The sequence below is a fragment of the Mandrillus leucophaeus genome, unplaced genomic scaffold, assembly GCF_000951045.1.
Source record: "Mandrillus leucophaeus isolate KB7577 unplaced genomic scaffold, Mleu.le_1.0 Scaffold30, whole genome shotgun sequence".
NCBI classification, from domain to species: domain Eukaryota; kingdom Metazoa; phylum Chordata; class Mammalia; order Primates; family Cercopithecidae; genus Mandrillus; species Mandrillus leucophaeus.
The window spans coordinates 2,071,426-2,082,863 of NW_012103143.1; the positions used below are offsets into that span (position 1 = coordinate 2,071,426).

Below are 11,438 nucleotides of genomic sequence, written 5' to 3' on the forward strand. Positions count from 1 at the left end.
CGCAAGAGAGATTGACTCACAGACCAGGAAAGACAAAAGTAAATTAAAATTACGGAGTGGAAGGTGATGGCAATAGGTTAGTTAATTTGAGAAGGCAAGCATTCAGAGGGCTTATAGGATCTATGTCAAAAAAAAAATTTAACTAATAGATTAGTTAAATCTCTGGACTGGAGTAATAAAGATGACCTGAGTAGGAGAATGAGGTGGAATTCCTGAGGACTACTGTGCAAGGCTTTGTGCCTTCTACTTTTGTGAATATTAACAAAAATGATGCAATCAGGCTCTAAGAAAATGCAACTGGGATTCTGCTCCAAGATGGGCAGCATCACTTCCCCAAGAGATTTACCCAACACTGAAATCAACAAGAAGAGTCACCTTATGCGGTTTCACTGGACCAACAGATGGGAAAAGAAGCACTTACTACAGATTCTGGTACCAAACATAAATAAGGAGGTGAGGGGTGGGGGGATAATTTATGATCAATATAAAACATACTGGAAAACTGCTAAAATAACAAATGTATTTAAAGGGGACAATATTGCAAGAATGATTTCTAGTTATATTTAAAGCGGAAACTCCTAATCATAACATAACGCCACTAAGGTCAGAAGCGTGACACCCACCACCACCACCACCACCACCACCATCACAATGCATTCCAAATCACCAGTGCTACCACTGGTGGGGGCAGGGATAACTTTAAAAAATATTTTTTCCCCAAATGTTTATAGTGAACCTATTTACTTATAATCAGGAAAAAAAAAAACACCGAAAACCTTAATACTTTAACACGTTTCAAAAGAAAGCAGCATTGATTCATAGGAAATGGGCTAAGTTCACATAACCATGCCTGTTCTATGCCAGTGATGGCCCCTCAACAAATGTCAATTCCCTTCTCTTTCCAGTCTGTTTATCAGATTATAAATTGTTGAGTGACTTTTGAGAAGTTGCATCCAATTTGAGAACTCTGATTCTAATCCATTTTTACTTAAACACAGGCATTTTTTGCTAATATCCTAAAAACCAAGATTAAAAAAAAATCTGTCAAAAAAGTTAAAACACTGATTCTGAATGACTGAAAAGAATTTTAACACAATTCCTGTGACACTGCCGAGAACCCTCTAGCCAGCTGACATGCTGAACTTGTCTGCAGAGAGTTTATCCTAGAGAAATTATCCAGTGGTAGGGAAACAATCCCCAAGTGTTTGAAAAACAAAAGTCAACACACATTTTTAAAAAGTCAGTTCTGGCTGGGTGTGGTGGCTCACGTTTGTAATCCCAGCACTTAGGGAGGCCAAAGCAGGTGGATTAATTGAGCCCAGGAGTTCAAGACCAGCCTGGGCAACATGGTCAAACCCCAGTCTCTACCAAAAAAAAAAAAGAAAAAAAAAAACCTTAGCCGGGTGTGGTGGTGCATGCTTGTAGTCCCAGGTACTCAGGAGGCTGAGGTGGGAGGATGGCTTGAGCCCAGGAGATTGCACCACTGCACTCCAGCCTAGGCGACAGAGCAAGACTGTCTCAAAGAAATAATAAAAAGCAGGTTCTAGCTTGTTAGAGGACTTTCATAAATTTTTATTCAGAAAGGCAAAGAAAACATTTTTCAAGTCATTCAGTTATAATTTGGTAAGAAAACAATTCAGTACACCACTGGTTAACAGTGACTGAGATTACACTGGAGAATGAGATCACAAGCAATGTTTACCTGTTATATGTTCAACTTTTCAAAATAAACATGTGTGACTTTTGTAACAGAATATTAAAGATACTTACACAAAGGAAAAGGAAACAGCTTGACAGCTTCCCACCACAGGGCCTTTGCACTTGGGGTGCTGCCAAACTGCTTATCAGCCCCTGCCCAACCCCACTTCTCCAGCTACATAGATCTCCTTGTTACACATTTGAACCCCTTAACGTTTCTCAGCATGGTGCTTATTAAAACCATACTCACTACTCTGTGTAATTATTTCATAACACCTGCCTTCCCTACTAGCTAAGATACACCTTTTTTTTTTTTTTTTTTTTGAGACAAAGTCTCGCTCTGTTGCCCAGGCTGGAGTGCAGTGGCTCAATCTCGGTTCACTGCAACCCTTGCCTCCCAGGGTCAAGCGATTCTCCTGCCTCAGCCTCCTGAGTAGCTGGGATTACAGGTGCGCACCACCACACCCAGCTACTTTTTCTATTTTTAGTAGAGACGGGGTTTCATCATGTTGGTCAGGCTGGTTGTGAACTCCTGCCCTCGTGATCTGCTTGCCTCAGCCTCCCAAAGTGCTGGGATTACAGGCATGAGCCACCACACCCGGCCTTATTTCCATGTTTTGGCTGAATAATCCTGGTGAGAACATGTGTGTACAAGATACCTGTTTGAGTACCCGCTTTAATTCTTTTGATGATATACCCAGAAGTAGAATTGCCGGGTCATACGGTAATTCTATGCTAAACTTTTTTTCTTTTAGACGGAGTCTAGCTCTGTCACCCAGGCTGTAGTGCAGTAGCACAATCTCAGCTCACTGCAACCTCTGCCTCCTGGGTTCAAGCGATTCTCCTGCCTCAGCCTCCTGAGTAGCTGGGATTACAGGTGCCGCGCCACCACACTCAGCTAATTTTTGTATTTTTGGTAGAGACGAGGTTTCACCATGTTTGTCAGGCTGGTCTCAAACTCCTGACCTCGTGATTTCCCCACCTAGGCCTCCCAAAGTGCTGGGATTACAGGCGTGAGGCACCGCACCCAGCTCCATACACTTTCATATCATTAGAATCCAGCACAAGACCAGACATAGGTTCATTCATATCACATCCCCTTCCTATTCTCAAACGAACTGCTACACATAAGCGGAATCAGTTTTTAGTTCTCCTAAATCTAAAATTACAAAAGGACTTGATATCAAAGAATTCCAAATCAGTCTTTATCAATGACTATTCCAAATCCATCTGCAATCAATAGTGCAATAACTAAGGCTCCATGGAATCCTATGGTATCAATCCCAGCAATTAGGCCAATATAAGAAGCCCTGCAAAGCTATCAGAAACATTTGTGATCAATATTCCATCATAACACCATAACATTGCTTGACGGGGCAATTTCTCAGTTGCTAATTTGTTAGAAAACTATCATAAATTCACGTTCATACCTGTAACCTTAAAACTTGCTCCTATAAATATTGCTGTCTCAATTGAGAAGCTAGGTGACTTGTCAGGGTAGTTCAACTGGTGCTAGTATTATGAAAACAGAAAAGCCTTCGGATTTTCATTTCCCTGAATTCACAATTATGCTTCTACCCAGGGCAGAGCCTTTATTTTAAAACTAGAGCGTCATGCTAATTCAAATGCTAATCAGGTATCTAGCACCATCAACTCCATAGCAAAGAATATGTCTCTATACTCGCAAATAATTACAAATGTCCATGATATTATCATTCCTACTTTCCTTCTGTAGCTTTCACAGGGTCAAGCTTGGATGCATTCTGCTTCACCCAATTCAACAGCTTTCCCAAGTCCCCTCAGGTGGTAATGCCCTCACTCAGGCCACCAAGGGAATGGGGTCTGAAGCTGAGCAGTTTACCTACCACCAAGGCAGAATGCTTCACCCACTGCCCTTTCAGAATAAAATGATGGCCACAGACACCATCACTAAGTCTTGAAAAAGACTAAACTTGTTGAGCTAACAGCTCTAAAGCAGACCGCAGTATGGTGGAAAACGGCCCCCAGAGACATTGGCTCCTAACCTCTGGAGCCTGTGAATGTTACCTTATAATGAAAATGGTCTTTGAAGATGTTATAAAAGTTTTTGAGATAAAAGAGATTATCCTAGATTATCTGGGTAAGCCTTAAATGCCACTCAAATGACTTTATAAGAGGCAGAGGGAGATTTGACACCTCACAAAGAACAAAAGGTGAAGCAGACTGGAGTGATGTGGCCACAGGTGAAGGAATGCTGCAGCCACCAGAGGCTGGAAGCAGCAAAGAGGAGCTTCCCTCCACAGCCCTGCCAATGCCTTGATTTTGGCCCAGTGAAACTGATACTGAACTTGTGGCCTCGAGAACTGTGAGAGAATACACTTCTGGCTTGTTGTTGTTGGTAGTGGTGTTTTGACACGGAGTCTCACTGTGTTGCCTAGGCTGGAGGCAGAGGTGCGATCTCAGCTCACCGTAACTGCCACCTCCCGGGTTCCAGCAATTTCTTCTGCCTCAGTCTTCTGAGTAGATGGGATTATAGGCACCTGCTGCCACGCCCAGCCGATTTTTGTACTTTTAGTAGAGATGGGGTTTCGCCATGTTGGCCAGGATGGTCTCGAACTCCTGACCTCAAGTGATCTGCCCACCTTGGCCTCCCAAAGTGCTGGGATTACAGGTGTGAGCCACGGCGCTCAGCCCATTTCTGTTGTTTTAAGCCACTAAGTTTATGGAATTTGTTACAGCGACCACAGGAAACTAACAGAGATTACGAAAAACTAAACCAAAGTAGAAATGCTTTACAGTTACCACGCTCCAAAAATATATAAAATTCCAACATGCCACAGGAAAAAAGATTTTAAACAACTTCAAAAACGGTGTATTTAAAACAAGTTTTTAAAGACTGGGCAACAAAGTGAGACCCTCATCTCCACCAAAAAAAAAAACAAAACAAAAAGGTAGCCAGCTGTGCTGGTGCGCAACTTCAGTCCCTGCTACTCAGGAGGCTGAAGGATCATGGGAGTCCAGAAAGTAGAGGCTGCAGTGAGCTATGATCATGCCACTGCACTCCAGCCTGGGTGACAGAGTGAGACTTCACCTTTAAAAATGTAAATAAATAAAAAGTTTAAATCATACAGTATCCTTCAACTGAAGGTATAAAATACAGCTACTGAGTTATATGGATTTTGAAAACAGAGCTAGCCTCTTAATTATGCCTCTGATTACTCACACACTGTGCTAGGCCAGATAACCATGATCTTCCTGAAAAGCATTATGATTGAACAGTTTTCTATTTATATTAAAACTTACAATAAAAACTGAAACCATTAGAATTTCTCCTTGAGCAAAACATTTTAAGCAGCAAACTACCCACCACTGGTAAGTTTATGATCAGACATGCACAATTCTTAGACTTACTTATTTGGCTACTAATCTACAACCAGACACGTAAGAAACTCCTTATTGCCTTATCACAGAAAATACTGCTTCATTCTTACGTATCACATTCAATATGTATTTACGATGAGGGATTTCATGTAAGAAAGACTCCATGTCTTCATCTCAGTAGATAGTTTAAAACAAAGGTTTTCACTGATGGGGTTGTTGAGGGAAGTCCTCAAAAAAACTTGGAGAAGAAAACAAAAATGCCGGATTCCCCATCTCTCCACATTTGATCCATCTGCTTACCTAGCAGTGCCTAAAAATAAAATCAAGGATGCTTTCTTTGTTACAGTTTTGTCTAGGACCCAAACAGCCATTCACGTTTCCAGAAACAGATGCCACCTAGTGTCAAACGTCTGTAAGTACGGCCTGTACAGGTCACAGTTCCTGTCAGAAGTTACAAGAAATACATCAAAGATTTTTACTGGGCAAGGACAAGTGTTAGGAAAAACTTCCAAAAGGTGGTTCTTGGGCTGGACGTTACAGGCTGCTTTGAGTTTGCCGGCTGGTGGGCTTTGCAGAGGCAGCCCGCACAGGGATTAAGGATGTGGCTCTGCAGTCAAAGCACCTGTCCCACCCTAGCTTCATCCTTACCCCAGCAGCCTGAGCAGGCAAGTTATTTAACCTCACCGACGCCCCATCAGTACAATGAAAAGAGGGCCTCCCTCCTAGGTTTGACACAAGATTTAAAAGAGCACAAACTGCTAACAAATTAAGGTCTCCCCTTGCAAGTAACTAAGGCAAAAGCAAAGCAGGCCAGAAACATTCCATATAAAACTTGAATCAAGTAGAAATTTCCCTTCCATTCCTCCCCACCATAAGTCACACATGGGGAAAAAAAAAAAAACTCATCACCTCACCCATTTAAAAAAGAACAAATGTGCAAGAGAATAATTATGACACAAGGCTGAGCACCAGTTCTGCTTTCCCTACGGTTCCCAAAGAGAAAGAACTTAACTTCTGGCAACAACATGCATGATTAAAAATCATGCCAAGCTACACCTCCCATCCTAAACATTCAGCGGGATGACAGACTGGACTACAGACTTTCTTACAACACAGTTTAGTTTGTGATGTAGCTGGTCAAACAGATTATTTTCACATCCTATAAAAGAAGATATACACATCACAGTTCTTTAACACAGATTCAATACTATCATTCCCATTTTACAAATGAGAACAAAACTTAGAGAATTAGGAAAAAAAGAAAAAATGAAGCCAAGTCCAGATTGAGAGACTGTGTACTCTTAATATCACACAAAAAAGCAACACAGGCCGGGCACGGTGGCTCACACCTGTAATCCCAGCACTTTGAGAGGCTGAGGCAGGCAGATCACGAGGTCAAGAGTTCGAGACCAGCCTCACCAACATAGTGAAACCCCATCTCTACTAAAAATACAAAAGTTAGCCAGGCATGGTGGCGCTTGCCTGTAGTCCCAGCTACTCGGGAGGCTGAGGCAGGAGAACTGCTTGAACCCAGGGGGCAGAGGTTGTGTAGAACCAAGATCGACCCACTGCACTCCAGCTTGGGCAACAGAGCGAGACTCCATCTCAAAAAAAAAAAAAAAAGGCAACACAATAATGACCCAAACAAATTATTTATTTTTTTAGACGCTGTCTCATTCTGTCACCCAGGCTGGAGTGCAGTGGCATGATCTCTGCTCACTGCAACCTCCGCCTCCCGGGTTTAAGGAATTCTCTGTCTCAGACTCCCGAGTAGCTGGAATTACAGGTGCCCACCATCATGCCCAGCTAATTTTTGTATTTTTAGTAGAGACAGGGTTTTACCACGTTGGCCAGGTTGGTCTTGAACTCCTGACCACACGATTCACCCGCCTCGGCCTCCCAAAGGGCTGGGATTACAGGCGTGAGTCACCACGCCTGGCCCCAAACAAATTTTTAAACACACTTTGCCCAGGCCAGGCACGGTGGTTCACACCAGTAATCTCAGCACTTCGGGAGGCCAAGGTGGGTGAATCACGTGGCCAGTTCAAGACCAGGCTGGCCAAAATGGTGAAACCCTGTCTCTACTAAAGATAGAAAAGTTAGTTGGGTGTGGTGGTGCGTGGCTGTAATCCCAGCCACTCGGGAGGCTGAGGCAGGAGAATTGCATGAACTGGGATCTGGGAGATGGAGGCTGCAGTGAGTTGAGATCACACCACTGCACTCCAGCCTGGGCAACAGAGCGACACTCTGTCTCAAAAAAACAAAAACAAACAAACAAAAAAACACTTTGCCCCCATATTTGAGGAGTAAAACCCTATAACAAAATAGACAAGGTTCCTGACTGCGTAGAGATCACAGCATACTGTGGGAAGAGACATAAATATGTGATTATCAATCTGGTGCAAGCTGTAAGAAAAACAGGATGTTAGGAGAGAGACTAATATGAGAATGGACTTGAGATGGGATGATCAAGAAAAAATAAATCAAAATTATAAATATAAAAATGAGGCCAGACATGGCAGCTCATCCTATAATCCCAGCACTTTGGGAGGCCAAGGCGGGAGGACTGCTTGAGCCCAGGAGATTGAGGCTGCAGTGAGCTGAGATTATGTCACTGCTCTCCAGCATGGGAGGCTACAAGACCCAGTCTCAAAAAGAAACAAACAAAAAACACCTTTTTTGGGGTCAAAACTCCTCCTGGTACATACTTATATGCACCAAACAAATATTTCCTCTAAACCCTCCAGGACCCTGAATGACGTCTGGTTTTGTTTCCTTTCCAAGGGGGAGAGAGAAGGAGGGGTTTCCTATGGTGCCACTGGCCCACTGGCTGAAGGATCAAGCCACCTTTTACTTCTCAGTGAGGAAAACTCCAGCTTCCTAAAATCAGATTGGTTTTCTTACTAAAAATATCTATTTCTCCATATGATGCAACATAAGCATTTCCTCAAAAATAAAAATACCCCTCAGAGATCATTAAAATGTATCAGATATTTCAACCCTGTTACACAAATCAGACAGGCAAATAATTCATCCAGCCGACCTAGAATCCACTCAGTTCAACAAATTTATGAAGAACTTCCCAGAGCCACCAGGCACTGTTCGTGGTGCTGGAATACTAGTCATTTTCAGGCAACACTAGAGGGCGCGGGAGAGCGTCTACTTTCAGGAAAATCAGTCAGGGCTACTACGTGAGTCAGGGACGAAAACCAAAGGGATGCATGTGGGGAAAACAAAGTTACCTGAGTACAGGGTAGAAAAGTACAGAATACGAAACAGAATGACCCTTCACTGAAGGGGCCTTTTGCGTAAGGCTTGAGAGGCAAGCCCAGTGCCTTTAGAGACCTGCTGATCAGGCATTCCTGTAAAGGTGGCACAAGGTAGAAACACAGGTGTCAGAACACACGCATTCGGTTTCTACTCGTTCTGGTAACATGCAGGACTCGGGATTCGCTAGCTCAGCAACCCTATCAGGTGAGACAAGTATTAGCACTACAACAAGGAAGTTAAAGCTCAGAAACAAATTGCTTTCCTAAACTCAAAGTGCTACTAAGTCATAAGGCTAGGTCCAAAACCATCTTTTAAACTGTAGCCTGGGGTTTACTCCAGTGCTTGAGCCACGTGTACCACCTAGAGGTTTATCACCAGCAAATGATCCCTGGATCTAGGTACTATTCTTCAGTGTGCTACTAAAACAGACAAACAAACTAAGACAGCTTACAGAGGTGCAACCGGCATTGCAGGAGCCATACAGGCCCCCAATCAAGCTTTGGGTGGGGGCACTGATACCCTAGTCTCTCAATTCTAAAACTTAACTGATTATCTCATAATGACATTTCAAAAAAAGGAGGTAAAACTACAAGAAACAAGCATATGAACTAAGTAAGGTAATTAGAGAGATGTCAAAATATGATTAAAAAAATCATTCTTAAGAGAAAATAGGATGGCATTGAAGTGTAAAAGATGAAGTATTAACATAATTTTGGATTGGAAGTGACCTGAGAGGTTTAGTCGTTTTGTAGACGGAGACTAGGCCCTATCAATGACTTACACAAACAGTGACAGAGCAGAGAATGGTATTGATTCTTATTCCACGGTCCTTCAACTATTCCTAAAATTATACTTCTATACAGCAGTCATCATTTGACATACAGCCCTAAGAAGACGGCCCGGTGTTTAAGTCTGTCTCATTCGGAGACCAGGTAGTCCCAAACCAACCCCATCCACACACATAATGGACCGTTTCCTGCATTTACTTAACATGCAGTATTATAGCCAACAGGGTGATGGAGTGGAGGGAGGACACGTGGTCCCTGTCGTTAAAAGTGTGCGGAAGATTCCATTAGAGTGTTCCAGGGCTGACACAGTCGGGGAACTCCTGCCCACGGAGAAGGATTTTGCCAATGGAGAGAAAGTAAAGCTCATACATGGTACACAGAAACACGAAATAATGGGACCACGGCGATTTATCTGAAAGGATTTTCTCTGTAAGCCATGGGAAGGGCATTCCTGTGGACAGGGAGCTGCTTAGATGCCACACACACAAATCTCTTTGTCACACAACCTGGCCACAAACCCAGGCCCTATAAATCCACAAACTGATACTCAGGTAAAGGAAAACCAGATTCAACCCCCCTTTTAAACAACCCAAGAGAAAAATCACGAAACAACATCCCCCACCCACCAAACTCCCTGCTGAAAGACACGCAGACACCGGGACACTCCTTCACACGCGTCTCTCCCTCTCAAGAGTCCGCTACCCTCCATCCACATTCCCCAGTACTGCCCCCTGGCATTCGCTGTGAGAATGAAAAGTTCAGCGCATGAGCAATTCAGGGTGTTTGGGACGGCAGATGAAAATACAGGCGCGAGAGCACCTGGAAATGATTATGGATAAAGAATCAAGCCCTACCTTACTCTCTTATTGAAGAAGTATCTACCATATTCCCTTCACTCTCCAGCTCAGCTTTTAAGATATAATGATGTTTGTAAATAACATTAAAGTAGATTTACTTTGAGAAACTAATACAAACTATTAAGCTTGACAACTTGGAGATTAATAAATTAACCCATTCATTAAGTGTCTATGAGCATCTACTCTGTACCTGCCCGTGGGCGGATGAGGTAACACTAGACTCAAAAGCTCACAAGAAACCACCCCAACGGCTGTGTGTGTGAAGGTTTCACCAGGAGGCAACATTCTCACGGGGCCTTTCTGAAGGACGAATGTGTACAAGGTGGAGAAAAGGGGTGGAGGGATGCCAGGCAGGGCACGGCCTACAGGGACCACGCATGGGAAGCTACTGGAGACAGAGCTTGGGAGAGGGACCAGAATGTAGAATGTTTAGAGATTACAAAGTGAAAAATGGGCTGGAGTTCCCACACATGCCGGGATTAGAGCGTTTGTGGACTCTAACCTCGGAATATAAGGCGCTCCAAGAGGGACAGGGCCACACCTCTGATTCAAATTGCTAAACCTTCAGATACACAATAAATCTATATCTACAGCAAGCAGCAATTTATGTATTTCAACATGCACAAATTATCTGTGATTATTTCAGGCAAAAATGGTTTCCTCCTCCCTTTTCAAAATATTTGTTTTTACTACTAATTAACAGTATTCGCAATATTAACGTGTTCTCAATATTAAAGACTAAGGGAAAAAAGTTATAGCTGGCAACTGCTTCCTCTGAAGACCCTACACAGCAGAGTTCAGACCTATATGGCCATCCTCGACTACACTTTATATTAAACTGGTTTAAATCGAAAAAGGTCCACATCACAAAGAATCACAGTCAAATTAATTCATCAGCCCTCTATTCTAAGGAAAACTCCCCTCACTCCAGATAAATTTCATTTGGCAAATTCTTAAAAATTAATTCCTAAAGTTCCACCGCTTAATAGATCCTAAGTTACTGCACCAGACCCGGGTTAATAAACCCAAATAGACTGAACTTCTCAGAACCCAACTTGTTTCTATCTTAATCCAGCAAGTTGCATCGAGCTGTCATTGTGAAAACCTGCCTGTTCCTCCTTCCAAGGCGGAGGTGACAACGGTGCACATCATCCGCGGATACGTGGAAGGACAGACAGACACCAGGGAACCAAGGGAGAGCGGATACAGCACAAAGGGGAGGCAGCGGCCGTGAGGCGCCGGGCCACTGCCAGAAGCGCCGTCGGGGAGGAGGGTGGGCTGCAGGACGAGCTCGGGAGGGCTCCGAAATGCGCTTGGGCCAAAACAAAAACAAAAAGTTCAGCGCCGACAGTGGGAGCAGATTGGGCGAGACGGTTCACGGCTGCCCATTGGAGAAAAGGGAAAACAGAGTCCCCCAATCGCGAGCGACGGGGCTGCTCCCCTCGTGCGGCCGCGGGCCCGGCCC

At 43.6% G+C, this 11,438-nt stretch overlaps 1 protein-coding gene across 1 annotated transcript in view; it reads right to left on the bottom strand.

The window, feature by feature from the left end:
• Positions 1-11,309, bottom strand: part of SUV420H1 (suppressor of variegation 4-20 homolog 1 (Drosophila)) — a 58,207-nt gene extending 46,898 nt beyond the window's left edge. Inside the window, exon 1 of the mRNA XM_011987047.1 lies at positions 11,156-11,309. The gene's annotated coding sequence lies outside the window, so the exon portion shown is untranslated. The remainder of the gene's footprint in view (positions 1-11,155) is intronic.
• Positions 11,310-11,438: the final 129 nt, after the last annotated feature.